Genomic DNA, 15,997 nt, shown 5'->3' with positions numbered 1-15,997 from the left:
TATCTGCCAGTACTCGTACAGGCTCCTCCCCAAAATCACACAGACGAAGCCCACCTATGAAAATGGTTGGGGCCTCCCACTGGTGAAGTTGGGCAGGCAGAGCGTAATACTCGCTCACTCCTTGAGTTGAAAATTGCCGCCATCTAGTCAAATGCAAGTTTAATAATGATCCAGTTAACTGGTGCTATATATACTCATTCCATCCTCCCCTAATACGCTTTCATTTAAAATGCTTATGCCCTCTTGTAATTATTATCTACATCTGTACCTCAGACTTTCCCTTAGTAAAACACAATTAATGGGCAATGTTTGTGTTGAAATTTCCCTTAAGGTAAGAGAGGCACACCTCTTTTTTGGAAATCGTATTTCAGAACTGAATATGCCCAGAATACCATTTGCTTGTCATTAATTATTTAGAAAAACACTGATTTGTTTTTGCATTTTACATTTTAAAACTTTCTTGCTTGATTTTGACTATTTATTTTGACTCAGTGTTTTTTTTATTTCCTTATATATGGGTGACATAATTTTTGATCATCAAATTGGCACCTTTCATTTAGACGTTTGAATCTTCAGTTCTTAATTCAGTGCTAGCGCATTTGGAAAGGAATTGTTGGCCAACCAAGTCAATGTCTTGATGCTATTTCTCAATTTTTAAATGTGTTTAAATATTAAGTAGAACAGAAGTTAAAAGCTTTCAATTTGTGCTAACTGTTAATTTAAATCATGTACCTATTACTTTTTGGTTTCTTTGATTTTCAACACTGATCTACCAATTTGGTCAATAACTACACCGACAGAGGATAATGGCTCTTGGATTGGATTTGTTCACTGTCACGTGTACTGAGGTACAGTGAAAAGTATTTTTCTGCGAGCAGCTCAACAGATCATTAAGTACATGGGAAGAAAAGGGAATAAAAGAAAATACATAATAGGGCAACACAAGATATACAATGTAACTACATAAGCACTGGCATCGGATGAAGCATACAGGGTGTAGTGTTAATGAGGTCAGTCAATAAGAGGGTCATTTAGGAGTCTGGTGAGAGGGGGGAAGAAGCTGTTTTTGAGTCTGTTCGTGCGTGTTCTCAGACTTCTGTATCTCCTGCCCAATGGAAGAAGTTGGAAGAGTGAGTAAGCCGGGTGGGAGGGATCTTTGATTATGCTGCCCACTTTCCCCAGGCAGCGGGAGGTGTAGATGGAGTAAATGGATGGGAGGCAGGTTCATGTGATGGACTGGGCGGTATTTACGACTCTCTGAAGTTTCTTGCAGTCCTGGGCCGAGCAGTTGCCATGCCAGGCTGTGATGTAGCCTGATAGGATGCTTTCTATGGTGCATCTGTAAAAGTTGGTAAGGGTTAATGTGGACATGCCGAATTTCCTTAGTTTCCTGAGGAAGTATAGGCGCTGTTGTGCTTTCTTGGTGATAGTGTCGACGTGAGTGGACCAGGACAGATTTTTGGAGATGTGCACCCCTAGGAATTTGAAAGTGTTAATCATCTCCACCTTGGCCCCATTGATTCTGACAGGGGTGTGTACAGTACTTTGCTTCCTGAAGTCAATGACCAGCTCTTTAGTTTTGCCGGCGTTGAGGGAGAGATTTTTGTCGTTACACCACTCCACTAGGTTCACTATCTACCTCCTGTATTCTGACTCGTCGTTATTCGAGATCCGGCCCACTATGGTCGTATCGTCAGCAAACTTGTAGATGGTGTTGGAACCAAGTTTTGCCACGCAGTCGTGTGTGTACAGGGAGTAGAGTTGGGGGCTAAGTACACAGCCTTACGAGGCCCGGTATTGAGGACTATTGTGGAGGAGGTGTTGGTGTTCATTCTTACTGATTGTGATCTGTTGATCAGAAAGTCGAGGATCCAGTTGCAGAGTGGAGAGCCAAGTCCTAGGTTTTGGAGCTTTGATACTGTCCACAGCGTGCTTTTTTTCTACTCTGCTGGATTCAGTAAATTCTGCCAGTTAATGAAAATGTAAATCCAGCAAATTGATCAATTGAAAACACAATTACAAACAAAAATAATTTGAAGACTGGAGTCCATTGCAACCTCAGAAACAGTACGGTTTCAGTACCTCGCAGGTTGTGATTAGCGCTTTGAGAATTGAATACAGTTCAATGAGTCTTAAACCATTCGAAAAGAGTGGCTTGGTTCCCACAATGAATATCCAGGGCTTTGATTATTGCTGATGAGGTCACTCGGCAATTTAATAGCGCTGCATGTGAAAAGCTATTGAAATAATTCCAATATGTTTTCATCTGAAGTTAGCCCCACTCCAGCATGCGGTTATGATTCAAGAATTTCAATAGAAAATGGTTAACAATGATTTTTTCACGAATAACCTATTGACATCAATTTCACACATATTGTGTAACACCAAAATGATAAACCTTTAACTAAAGGTCTCTATAATGATGCCCATTATATTAATTTTCTTTTATTTGAAATCACTTGAGACTCTCCAAAATTTTCCTAAAGCATGTAATGCTTTTTCATAAAGAAATGCACAAAATACCAGATGTGATTCTTTATTCATCAGACTCATATCTTTCAATTGTTCTTCTGTTCATTGAGATGTCCCGAGATGAAGCAGTGGCTAGGATTTTCTGGTCCTGTCCACCACAGAACCATAAAATTCAAGCCCAGAGTCAACTGGTCTGTCAAATTTTCCGTCTTGCCCGCAACAATTCCCACTGTGGACAGGACTGGAAAATCCACTTTGGGAGGAGAAACAGAAATGTATTTCCTAAATAGTGAGAGATTGGGAAGTGTTGATATCCAAAGGGGCCTAGGTGTCCTTGTTCATAAGTCACTGAATGCTAACATGCAGGTGCAACAGGCAATAAGGAAGGCGAATGTTATGTTGGCTTATATTGCAAAAGTAAAGTGTACTGCAATTGTATAAAGCCTTGCTGAAATGGCACCTGGTGTATTGTATACAGTTCTGGTCTCCTTACTTAAGCAATGATATACCTGCCATAGAGGGTGTGCAACAAAGGATCACCAGTCTGATCCCGGGAATGGCAGAAATGCCCTATGAGGATAGATTGAAAAGACCAAACCTATATTCTGTGTAGTTTCGAAGAATGAGGTATGACTTCAATTAAATGCACAATTCTTAACGGGCTGATAGATGCAGGAAGGATGTTTCCCCCAGCTGTGAGGCCCAGAACCAGAGGCACACAGTCTCAGAATAAGAGGTGGACTATTTCAGACTGAGATGAGAGGATTTTCTTTCTCTCAGAGGGTGGGTGAATCTTTGAAATTCTCTGTCCGAGAGGGAAGGCTCAATCATTGAATATAGTCAAGACAGAGATCGATAGATTTCTAGATAATAAAGATATAAAGGGATTTGGGGATAGTATGGAAAAATGGGCCAGAATTCTCAGGCCACTGAAATTCTGCATTCCCGACACCAGTGCGCCCCCGCCTATGGGTTTTCCAGCAGCATGGGGTGGCTACAATGGGAAATCTCACTGACAAGTGGGGGGTAAACGGCACCCTGCCAAGAAACTGGGGGACCAGAGAATCCAGCCCACGATGTTGAGGTGGAAGATCAGTCTTGAACCAGCTGAATGATGGAGCAGGCTCAGAGATTGAATAGCTTTTGCCTGATCCTATTCCCTATATTTCTCTTGGAAGCTTCCAGTTGATTGTTTTCTTCACATAATCACAGAAATACACAGTGCAGAAGAGGCCCTTAGTCCCATCAAGTCTGCACTGACACATGAAAAATACCTGACCAGCCTACCTAATCCAATTTGGCCCATAGCCTCGAATGGTATAACATGCCAGGTGCTCATCCAGGTACTTTGCAAAGGACGTGAGGCAATCCACCACTGCCACCCTCCCAGGAAGTGCATTTCAGACTGTCATCATCCTCTGAATTATAGAATCCCAATAGTGCGGAAGGAGGCCATTCGTCCCATTGAGTCTGCACCGTCTCTTAGAAAGAGCATCCATGCCTCCACCCTATTCCCAAAACCCAGTAACCCCACCTAACCTTTTAGACAGAAAGGGGCAATTTAGCATGGCCAATCCAACTGACCTGCACATCTTTGGACTGTAGTAGGAAACTGGAGCACCCGGAGGAAACCCACGCAGACATGGGGGAAAAAGTGCAAACTCCACACAGTCACCCGAGGTCAGAATTGAATCTGGGTCCTTGGAGCTGTGAGGCAGCAGTGCTAACTACTGTGCCAATGTGCCGCCTGAAAAAAGTTTTCCCTCACAACCCCCCCCCCCCCAAAATGTCCTGCCCCTCACCTTAAACTTGTGTCCCCTTGTAACTGACCCTTCAACTAAGGGAAACAGCTGCTCCCTATCCACCCTGTCCTTTCCCTTCGTAAGCTTGTACACCTCGATCAGGTTGCCCCTCAGTCTTTTCTGCTCCAACGAAAACAACCCAAGCCTATCTAACCTCTCTTCATAACTTCATACTTGAAAGAGAATTCAATAGTACCAAAATTTTATATATGCGTTATATTGTACTTATAAGAGAAGAATTAATTCTGAAATGAATAAAATGGCATTCCCCTTTAAATATTTGACATAACGAAGTTCCCCCTTTTCCCGGAATGTCCCAGTGCATTAATAGAAGGCAACCTTACATAATTTCCACAATCAGAGACCGAAGTGTTTGCTTCCAAATTAGTCTGACTCCAATCTTTCTGACCAGAATGCAATGATTCATCAGGCCTTCAGTCTGCTAGGCAAAACGCCTAGAGGCAAAACAATAAAAAGACTCACGGGCTGGCCTACTGCAGATAAATCAGCTGATCAAATACAGAAAATGCTAGATAAACAGCAGGTCTGTTACCATTTGGGGATCAGTTAATCAGTTGATAACAGGTTTCCTAGGCCTCGGAATTTTCCAACTTCTCGTTTCAAGTGGACCAATTGGAGATAAAAGGCTCTGTCAAAAGGCATGCTGGGGAGAAGAATGTAGGCATAAATAAAGAAAATAAGAACTGCAGCATGGCTAATGAACTTCTCTGTCTGTACTATGAAGCATTACAATAGTAGATGTAAATTAGATAACAGTGATTGGAGCCTTACCAGTCAATGCATGCAAGACATTTACTAATCTGAAGGGCACTGGGGTTTTTTTTCTTAGATATCCAATCAAATTTTCAGAAGAATGTGATGTGGATAGTTAATTAATACAATTAAGATAAAAAATCCTTTAGAGGAAAACAAGTTAAACTCTAATGACACATTGTATTTGGAAAAGCTGGCGGCACGGTGGTGTAGTGGTTAGCACTGCTGCCTCACGGCGCTGAGGACCCGGGTTTGATCCCGGCCCCGGGTCAGTGTCCGTGTGGAGTTTGCACATTCTCCCTGTGTCTGCATGGGTTTCACCCCCACAACCCAAAGATGTGCAGGGTAGGTGGATTGGCTAAGCCAAATTGCCCCTTAATTGGAAAAAAAATAATTGGGTACTCTAAGTTTGTGAAAAAAAAGTATTTGGAAAAGCAAACATGATCTGCTTTGTTACTTACTTGCATGACAAATGAAATGTAACACAAGATAGTGATTTATATAACGCACAAGCCATCATGTGCGGTATTAAAGGTATTCCAAACTGTAACAATACAAGAAGACATTAGAAATGACAAGGAATAGTGTAATTCACAAGTTAAGACTGATACCGAGATAAAGAAAAAAATAGATTTATTGATTTTCTTCAATCTCTGCTCTTTGGTGCAAATATATCATTTAATCATTACTTGTCGCACTGGAGCCACCGTGATTGTGACATTTTGCAAGTTGTGATTATCCTGTTACAGAATTTAACCTGTCCTGCTGCTTGATGGAGCCAATAATAAATCATTGGCCCAGATCTTCATCCTCCAGATGTCAGAGACTAGATGTACAACACAAGTTGCATGCTAGAACTCCACAGAAGTCCTAACACAATGACCACTGTAGGAATTTCCCAGGTAGTTTGAATTTCCAACGGGAAATTCCCGTCCTCCCTTGGATCCTCCACAAAATTCTAATTTAGAGCCAGAGATTTCAGACAGTCCCTTGGGGCTTACCTGAATAGTTATCCAGGAAATTTTAGATAGACCAAAACCTAGTTCAACTCCTGGGTAACTACAGCACTGACATCCCCCCCCTGTCTTCCCCCCTTGAACCACAACTTCCCCCCTTGAACCACAGCTTAACCCCTGACTCCCCAAATTAAACCCTTGGGCTCACCAATGACCCCCAACCCAACCTAACTATAGCCCCAATTACCTGCTGGACCTGATCATCCAATATCCCTCCAACCAGTCCTGAATACCCCCCACCACTTGACGAACCCCTGACTCGATTACCCCTCTTGACCCAATCTAACTACCCCTGATCCCACCTACCGACTCATCCACCTTCTGCCCAATCCACCGGCCACTCCACCCACCTACCACCCTACTCACCTACAACTAATCCAATTACCACATTACCCGCTTTCTCCAACTGCCCGCCTACTCACTTGCCACCTCAGCCACTTGTGACCCTACCAACCTGGCACCTTACCAACCTGCCTTCTATCCATCTATCTATTCACCCATCTACCCACTCTACCATCCAACCCACGCATCTAGTCATCCACTCACCCATTCACTAATCTTCACACTGGACATTTAATCATGTCTAAGAGCTGCTAGTGCTGGAAAATATGGGTGTGTCTGGATTCACGCCCTACCCCCACCCCTCTCCTCCTTTCCCTTCTACCCTCACTGGCCCCCAGCGTTGCAGAGTTCTTCGAGGAATGCTGTACTCCGCATTTCTGAAGAATTTGGGCTTGGAAGAGCTGCTGAGAAATGTGGAGCATCATCCAGTTGTGGAAAAGCTTCAGTGGAGCTGTAATCCAAAATGATTGCTACTTTGCAGGGATCTGGGCCAGTGTTTCCTGAACAGCAGCAACAATCACAACTTCTACATTTCAATGCAATGCAACTTCCCAAGGCACTTCACAGGAGCATTATAAAACAAAGAATGGCATCAAGCCACACAAGTAAATATTAAACCAGATGCTGAAATGTGTGGTGAAAGAGGTAGGCTTCACGAAGTGTCCAAAAGAAGGAAAGCGACAATAGAGGTAGATGAGGGTAGGGAGGGAATCCCAGATTTTGGGGCCTAGGCTAATAAAGGCGCAACCACAAATGGTGGAGCAATTGTATCCGGGCATGCACAAGATGGCAGAATAAGAGGAGTGGGATCGGAGGAGATTACAGAGACAGGGAGCGACAAGATCATGGAGAGCTTCAAAACAAGGATGAGAATTTTAAAATCAAGACGTTGCTTGGCTGGGAGCCAGTGTAGGACAATGAGCATAGAGGTGATCGGGGATGTCATGTCCACTACCTGCATGCCCTGTTCTGAATTTGAAACTCATTTTTATATCTTAGGTCAAACATATGGCCGTCCAAAGGTCACTTGACATCTTTGCGGATTAAAACCACTCCTCTGTGAATCAGTGAACAGACTGATGTGAATTGATGCTCTTTCCTGAAACTAATCCAAAGGGTATTATCAAGATTGAATGGGCCATTCTAAAACAAAGGGCGGGATTCACCATTTGAGAGACTGTGGGCGGGATTCTCTGTAGTCTGATGCTGAAATCAAGGACGGCGATCGGGCGGAGAATGACTCCTGACGGCGAAATCAGGGCAGGCGCCGATTTGACACTGGTTCGCGATGCTACGCTCCTTCAAATCGATGTCATCAGGATGTGTACCGCGCGCAACAGCCATGCCGTTGGTACTTCATAAGCCGGTCCACCCGACAGTGTCCAGCGCTGTCACACTCGGCCCAGATCCGTGCCGGGGGGCTTCTACTGGGGCTGGGGGGAGTGGTGGGGGGTGGCCAGGTGGTCGGGATGGGCGGGTAAACAGTCCAGCCTGGCCGGTGCCATTTTTCTGGTGTGACCGGTGCATGTGTGGGGTTGTAGCCGTGTGTGGTTGCAGCTTGTCAGCCCTATGCATGTACGGCCCAGGATCCGGCAATTCTCCGACCGTTTTCTGCACATTCTGTGGGTGTTTCACGCGGCACTGGGGCGAGGCCCTCACCAGTATTGGAAAAGGTGAGGGTTTTGCGCCGGTTTTACCGTCTTGAAACACCATGGATCCTCCATTGGCGTCGGCACTTGGCTTCAGAATCGGGGAATCCAGCCCTATGTTCTCCTGCCGGAGTTGAATTGCATTAGCAATTCCTTTGTGGTCGTAAAGTGGGATGCAATTCAGTGTTCCATGCCATGCACCATCTTGAGTGGGTGACCCAGTAGTTGAGTCCCACGGCTGGCATCTCCCCCCCCCCCCCACCTTCCCGGCATCGTACATGGGTAAGTGCAGTGAAATCACACGCATGCGTGATTGGAATGCACTTAGTGCACTTTCATCTTTTTGACATGGGCAATGTTTACAAACAGTGGGGTTTCACCACTTAAGTCACTGCGGATGAAGGGTATGAATGTGATTTGAGTCCAGATTGCTTCGGAACTAACCACTTCAATCTTGGAGATACCAAACTGTGATTATAATGCAGTGTTGCCTGTGATTAATGCACAGGGCCACCTTGGGTCGATTTTTTTAAAGGGGTAATTTGACGTGGACAATCCACCTACCCTGAACATCTTTGAGTTGTCGGTGGTGAGACCCACACAGACACGGGGTGAATGTGCAAACAGCACACGGACAGTTACCCAGGACTGGGATCGAACCCGGGTCCTCAGCGCTGTGAGGCAGCAGCGCAAACCACTACACCACCGTGCTGCCCTCCTTGGGTTGATTTAATCAAAACCAACTGTTGCACGTTTTACTATGGGCGTAAAACGCGTTTATTGGAGTGTATTAACACGCCTCCGAGTTCGACGTGTGCTTAACACTGCTAGGCTCTGTTCTATGTAATTATTTAAGCTCTGGAGTCGCCAGCTGCCGTATAGGCAACGTCACAAGTATTCCAAGGTCAAATTCAAAGTAATAAAGACGATACACCGATTAGTCAAGTTCAAACGATCAATATTTATTATACCGTTAATAATAAATACTCATGCACACACACTAAGAGACTAAGCTACAACTAAACATAAGCAAACAGAATACTTATCTAACAGGAACAGGCAAGGTCAGAGAACGAGGCCTTCGTCCTGGTTTTGTCTGCAGCCTTCAGCAAGCGTTCTGGCACTTGGGAGTCTAGTGGGCTTGGATCGCGTAGCGAGCGTTGAACTTACGGTTTCGGCGGCTGGTGCTCAACGGCTGGAGTCAGGATACCAGGTGTCAGTCGGGGCCGGAGCACAGGTTTAACAGACCGGACAACACGAGGTCCCTATCTTTTATAGGGGTTCCGTTGTCCTTCCCTCTTCTCGGGCGGGCTCTACCTATTGGATCAATTTCTTATCGATACTGGATTAATTCCCCAATGCGAGGGGGTCTCCGTGATGGAGGGGGCGTTTCTTATGTCCTTTTGTTCGGAGGTTTCTGGTGCCTCGATGTCTGGGTCTTGATTGGAATGTGTCCATTCAGAACCAAATGTATCTATTGTGTGGGTGTTCAAGTCTGATGGCCTCATTAGCATGCAAAGCGTTTTGCCATTTGCACCTAGCTAAGGTCTCTTCACCTGAGCCCAAACTGGTTTCTGCTACTGCAGAATGCAAACTGCTCTTTGCAGACTGCTGTTCTGGCTGAACTGTCTGTTTCCCAGCAGCCTTCCATTTTAGTTTGGCTCAGTGTCCATTTTGCGTGGCCAGCATGGCTACATTCCCTCCTTGTGATCCTCACAATCATACTATTGTGAAGGATCACCTATGTGCTTTGCCTCCTTGTGTTCTGACCTCTTGCCGGTTCCTGTTCTACTCTGTTCTAAACTATGGGAAGAAGAGAAAAAAAATTTAACTAACATTTCTACTTGGCCCTATGTCAAAGGGACATGCATTACTACAATTGGGAACCTCTACCTATCACTATTAACCTTAACTTAAACATTTAATCACTCTAAACCTTAACCATTCACACCACAACATCACACTTCCCAACTCGGCAGTCGAGTATGGAACAATATAATACATGGCTGAATTTTATTTACAGAGTGTTGTAATCAGTGAGGGGTTGAGGGGTTTGGTGGAATCCGAAGATGGGGGATTGCACTCTATAGATGGGTGAGGTGCTGGAACGAGAGGCTCTCCTCTTCCATTTCCTCAACCTGAGGGTCTGCACTAGGATGGTGAGGATCGCAATCACCAACAGTGATTCGATTATGTAGGACATGGAGTACCACGTCATGAATTTAGTACACCAGGTCTGAACCTCGCTGATCAGAGCTGAGCACTGGGGGTTTGCTGTACTAACATTTACGGTGGGGGTTGTGGGGGAAACGTGTCTTGTTTCCACACATATACATATGACATTAAATAGTAATAAGTGGGCTTCCATCATTTTGCTGTTCTTCTTCTTTCTCTTCCTTCTTCCTCCGGTATTGACAATCCTGGCTTCGACCTCTGTCTCGTCCTTTGAAACCTTTGGGATCAAGCACAGTATCTGTCAATACACAGTTTAAGACCTTTACTTGTTAGTGCATCTGTCTTTCAAAACCCAATTGACCCTTAAAAATGACTGGCTAAGTCACACCCTGTGACTCCCCTCATTTTTTTTTCAAAAAGCGAATTTAAAGACCAGCATACACCTAACAATCCTTCCTTCTGCGAGCCGTCTCGCAGGCTTTGCTGATTTACCATCCGAATGTTCCCGGATGTAAATAGCATGTGGGATGGTGGCCGAAGGGCTACCTAACGTAAAATGAAAACAAATTTGGAAACAAACATCCGAATGAGTTGCGTATGGGCCGCTACGGGTATGAGTTGGATGGGATCCCCGGGTAGGGCGTGCTGTGCCATACCCGAGCTTGGCTGACCAAGGGTTGGTTCTCAGACAGGGCGGGTCCTCAGTGCCGTTTGTCCACTGCCTGAGTAACCTGGAGGAAACGGGTACGAATGTGTTGACCATGACTTGCAGCCTCTATTTCGCCGAATAGAGGGGCACCTAAAAAACCAAGGGAGCCAAGATGCTCCAACTGAGGACATCCCTGAAGTTCTCAGAGATATCTGCGGACAAGCTATTTGGCGTGTGGCCTTACAACTTTGGAAAGGATCTCCAATCAAACCGAAGTTTTCAAAAGTTTCGGCAGACAAGCTAACGTGTATGTGAGGTGGTCACAATCTTTTCAGCTGAAAAGAAGATGTCCATCCTCCAGCTGAACAATGTACATTCCTGAAAACAAACATAAAACGAAGACAAACATACGTGCAGGTTCCATCAGAAAGGACATCGTTTCCCTCAAACGATTCCTATCTTACATCATCTGGACACCTCACTTTGATTCTGCCTCTGTGAACAGGGTCACAAAGGGGTTGCCGTGTCGGGAGTCAGACACCGTGTCGTCCTGCTCTCCCGGATCCCACACCCTTGTGTGGATCAGGCATGCTATTTTGGAGTTGTGTGACCGGGGGTCACTCTCGTCATTGCGGACAAGTCTGTAGGAATTGTCCCTGTGCCATTGTGTAGCGTCGAGTGTGTTGTCGGGGTAGTCGGGGTCGGGTGGTGGGTCGGGGTTTTTGAGGTAAGTGACTTCCATGGGGTCACTGGAGTCGGGGTCGTAGGTGGTGCAGTGTGGGCTGTATGGCTGTGTGCTGTCGCTGTCTTCAGAGTCAGTGTCTGTCCTACTGTCTCTGCTGTGGCAGCTTGTGGGCGTGTCGGGGCGTGGTCTGTAGTGGTCTGTGGGCGGAGTCGTGGGCGAGTCCGTGGATGAACTGGTCTGTGAGGGGGATGGTGGAAAAGTGTCTCTGGTGGGCGGGGTGAAGTGTTCTGCTGCATCCAGCAGGACATGGTGAGCATGGTTGGCCTGTGTTCCATAAGCCTTTAACTGGTTTATATGGAACCACGCGGTCTTCCCATTAGGATATTTGATCCTGTATACGGAGGGGCTAATTTTGTCCGAAATTGAGTAGGGACCGGAATATTTTGGAGCCAAAAAACTGCTGGGGTTATAAACAGATAACATTACCTGTTGCCCAACCTGGAGTTCTGTGGTGTGTACGGTCTTATTGAAACAGGCAGTCCGTTGCTGTCGGCGTTTCCCTAGCTGGACTGCGGCTGCGAGCTGTGCAGACCTCACAGTCTCAACTAGATCTCTAACTGCCTTTTCATGTGTGAGGGCCGTCACTTCGGGGCTTGTCATGTCCAGTCCTAAAAGGAATTCTGTACCTTTCATAGGGCGTCCGGTCATGAGTGTGTGTGGTGTGTATCCTGTCGATGTGGAGACAGTGTTCCTTATGAACATAAGTGCAAATGGGAGCACTGAATCCCATGTGGAATTGTTCTCTTGAACCATTTTCCTAAGGGTAGTTTTTAGGGTCCGATTCATGCGCTCCACAATCCCGCTGGACTGTGGATGATACGCAATGTGGAAGTTCTGTTTGATTCCGAATATTGTCAGGACGTTCCTCATGACCCGTCCTGTAAAGTGAGATCCCTGGTCCGAATCGATACTTCGGGGTAAACCCCATCTCGTGAAGATGTGGTGGGTCAGGATCTTTGCAGCTGTCTTTGCTGTATTTGTTCGTGAGGGAAATGCCTCTACCCACTTGGTAAAGGTATCTATCACCACCAGAACGTATTTATAGCCATTCCGACAAGGGGGCAATGGACCTATAAAGTCGATCTGGAGGTTTGTCCAAGGGCCGTTAACTGGGCGAGTATGCCGAAGTTGTGCCTTCTTAGAATACCTCTCCGGGTTATTCTGAGCACAAATCAGGCAATTCTCTATGTAGTGCGTTACATCAGTCCTGAGATTAGGCCACCAACAGAGTTGCCTGAGGTGCCTCGTTGTTGCATCAATTCCCTGATGCCCGTGTCCGTCATGGAACAAGGCAATCATCTGATTCCTGTCCTGCTGTGGGACCACATAAAGTCGGTCCTTAATGATCACACCCTCATGTGTGGTCAGTGCGTGTTTAAAGTGCTCGTAAGCAGGCACAAAGTTTCCCTTGAAAACCTCCCTGAGGTCTCCGTCCTGTTTTTGTGCTGCCACGAGATCTTTAATATCAGTCTGTGAGACTTGGACTGCGCTCACAGGGGCGCTAGCTGGTGCGCTAGCTGGGGGGGTCCATAAGTGTCCTCTCCTGGAACCTGCCTTAGCCAACGCGTCGGCTTTTACATTCCCAGGGGGTGATGACCTATGGTGACTTCTTACTTTTATTATGCCGAAGGTCCTGTCCTTCGCTTTCTCTAGGATATGCTGGAGTAAGGGGGCTGATGGAAGGGGTTTTCCGTCTGCGGAGACAAAACCTCGTGTCCTCCACAGGGGCAGAAAATCTGTTAGGCTATTGCATACATATAGGCTGTCTGAATATATGTCTGCAGGGCTGGGGAAAGAATCGGGGTGGTCCACTATGTACGCTATGGCTGCTAGCTCTGCTGCCTGCGCGCCTAAGTGACCTGGTAATTTAAGAGCTATCTCTTCGAGAGCGCGCCCCTGCGCGTCCTCTACATAGATGCCGCATCCTGTGATACGCTCACCATTTAGAACTGTGGAGGAACCGTCTACATAAATCCTCAAGGGTCCACACGTGTCTGTGGGCTGGGGGCTTTGTTTCGGGTCCCCTATCTTCCTGGGGGGTGTTTTGGCTAAAAAGGGTCCTGTGTTATGCAGGGGAGCTACAATTTCACAGTCATGGGGCTGTCCGGGGTATTGGAGGTTGTCGGCTAAGTATGTGTGGGTGCGTGTCCGTTTTACAGTAATGTCCCGTCCTTGTAAAAGTAGGGTCCACCTAGCTGCCCTAATCTGGCTAACTGAACCGTCCTTCAGTCGACCGTCTAGTAGTAGCTGTGTGGGTGTGTGTTCGGTTAGAATGGTGATGGGGTTGAGTCCGGTGATGTATGAGAAATACTGCACTGCCCAGAAGACAGCAAGGAGGTGCCTCTCACAGGCTGAAAATCCTTGTTCTACCGGGTCTAACAGTCGGGAGGCATAAGCCACTGGTCTTAGCTGCTCGTGCCGTTCCTGAAGCAACACGGCCGAGAGGGTCAGATCGGTGCTCGCTACCTCTATTGCGTACGGTGAAAGTTGGTCGGGGACTAGCAGCGCGGGTGCTGCACTAAGGGCTCGTTTCAACTCTTCCACAGCGCCTGTATGCTGCGGAAGCCATTCCCAGGGGGCTCCTTTCTTAAGGAGGTCTGAAAGTGGGGCGGCTTTTGTCGCGAATCCGTCGATGTGGTTCCGACAATAGCCAACCAGTCCTAAAAACGACCGGAGGGCTGATACATTCTGGGGAAGGGGCAATTTGACAATCGAATCAATTCTTTTGAATTCGATCTCGCGTTTGCCGTGCGTGATGACTGATCCCAAATACATCACTTTACTTTCCAATATTTGGGCCTTTTTCGGGTTAACTTTACAGCCAATTTCAGTTAAGAGTTCCAGGAGTTCGGCCAGAAGCGAAATGTGCTCTGCCTTTGTGTCTGTCTGCAGTAGTAGGTCGTCTACATACTGTACCAGACATTCGGGTCGGGAAAATTTTTCTAATCCACTTGCCAGCTGTCGGTGGAAAATGGAGGGTGAATTGTGGAATCCCTGTGGGAGGCATGTCCACGTGTACTGCTGCGTTTTAAAAGTGAATGCGAATTTGTATTGGCACGCTTTTGCCAATGGTATTGACCAGAATCCATTACTGATGTCCAATACCGTGAAGTACTTGGCGTTGAGACCCTGCTTGAGCATGGTCTCGGGACTAGTAGCTACCGTTGGGGCTACTGCGGGGGTTACTTTGTTGAGTTCCCGATAATCGATGGTCAGACGCCATGATCCATCGGGCTTCCTCACTGGCCAAATAGGGGCATTGTTGGTGGAGGCTACCGTTCTCAGTACACCTTGGTCCAACAAGCTGCCTATAACTTTTTCTATTTCCACCTCTGCCTCGAGGGGAAATCTATACTGCTTTTGCGGTCGGGGGTCCTGTCCGGTAACATGAACTTGTCCAGTCATTCTACCACAGTCATGACGGTGACTTGCAAATGCTGTCCTGTGTTTGTTTAGTAGGGCCTTAATTTGTCGGTCGGTGTGGAGTGTAGTCAGGTCGAATGTGTACTCTCCCACTGCGCTAATCCGATTAGCGTAGTCTCCTACTGTGAGGGTGGCTGGGGCTCTGTCTGATCTCGCCATTCGCCAGACACACTGGTTCACTGGGTCGAACGACAAGCTGTGAGCGTTCATAAAATCTATCCCCAGGATGTGCTCTGCTGTCCGGGGAAGATTTACTAAACTACGGGGTGTCTTGTGGAAATGTTCCCTAGCTGGATCGCTACGGGTGCTGTGATATGTCCCTGCTGCGAGTGTCCGGTGAACCCGCTAAGTGTGATGGTGGAGGTGGTCGGCCACGTGTCTGCGTGTGCCGTGGTTGTGGAGTTAATGGTGGTGCGGGATCCTCCTGTGTCCCACAATAACTCTATGGGCTTCCCTTTGACTTTTGCCGTGACTACGGGTCTCCCTGATGAGTCCCATAGTGTGTCACAGACCCAAGTGGGGGAGCCCGAACACCGTCAGTTCGTCTCGTCCACATTGGTGGGTCCTGACTGTACTGTTACATTGTGGATGGGTTTTGCCTTGTTGCGGTTCAGAGTGCCTGTCTGCTGGCCTCTCTGAGATCGCTGGGGTGCATTACACTCTTTTGCCCAATGCCCTAACTGTCCACAGTTATAGCATTCCTGTCCTTTCTGTTGAGGGCTGCTCTTGCCTTCATTTACCCATGCGGGCTTCTGGTGCTCTCTGACTGCTTGGATATCTGCAGCAGCCTGAGCCTCTTCTGGGGATCTAACCTTTGCTTTTGCCTGAAGCGATTGCTCCCAAGCGCGGGACAATCTTTTGAGGACCCATTTTTCGTTATGGGCCTCTTCTGAGGGGTCGTAATTATTGCAAGCGCTCTGTCCTGCCTCTGTTGCGTGTGAGATAATTGT

General features: G+C 46.9%; 1 protein-coding gene across 1 annotated transcript in view; it reads left to right on the top strand.

Annotated features, from left to right (window-relative positions):
- The window catches only part of LOC119975924 (integral membrane protein 2C-like), an 84,937-nt gene that overhangs the window by 53,703 nt on the left and 15,237 nt on the right, over positions 1 to 15,997 (top strand). The gene's annotated exons all lie outside the window — the stretch shown is intronic.

The sequence above is a fragment of the Scyliorhinus canicula genome, chromosome 13 (genome assembly GCF_902713615.1).
Source record: "Scyliorhinus canicula chromosome 13, sScyCan1.1, whole genome shotgun sequence".
Taxonomy (NCBI): Eukaryota; Metazoa; Chordata; class Chondrichthyes; order Carcharhiniformes; family Scyliorhinidae; genus Scyliorhinus; species Scyliorhinus canicula.
This window is presented reverse-complemented; position numbering and strand designations above follow the sequence as displayed.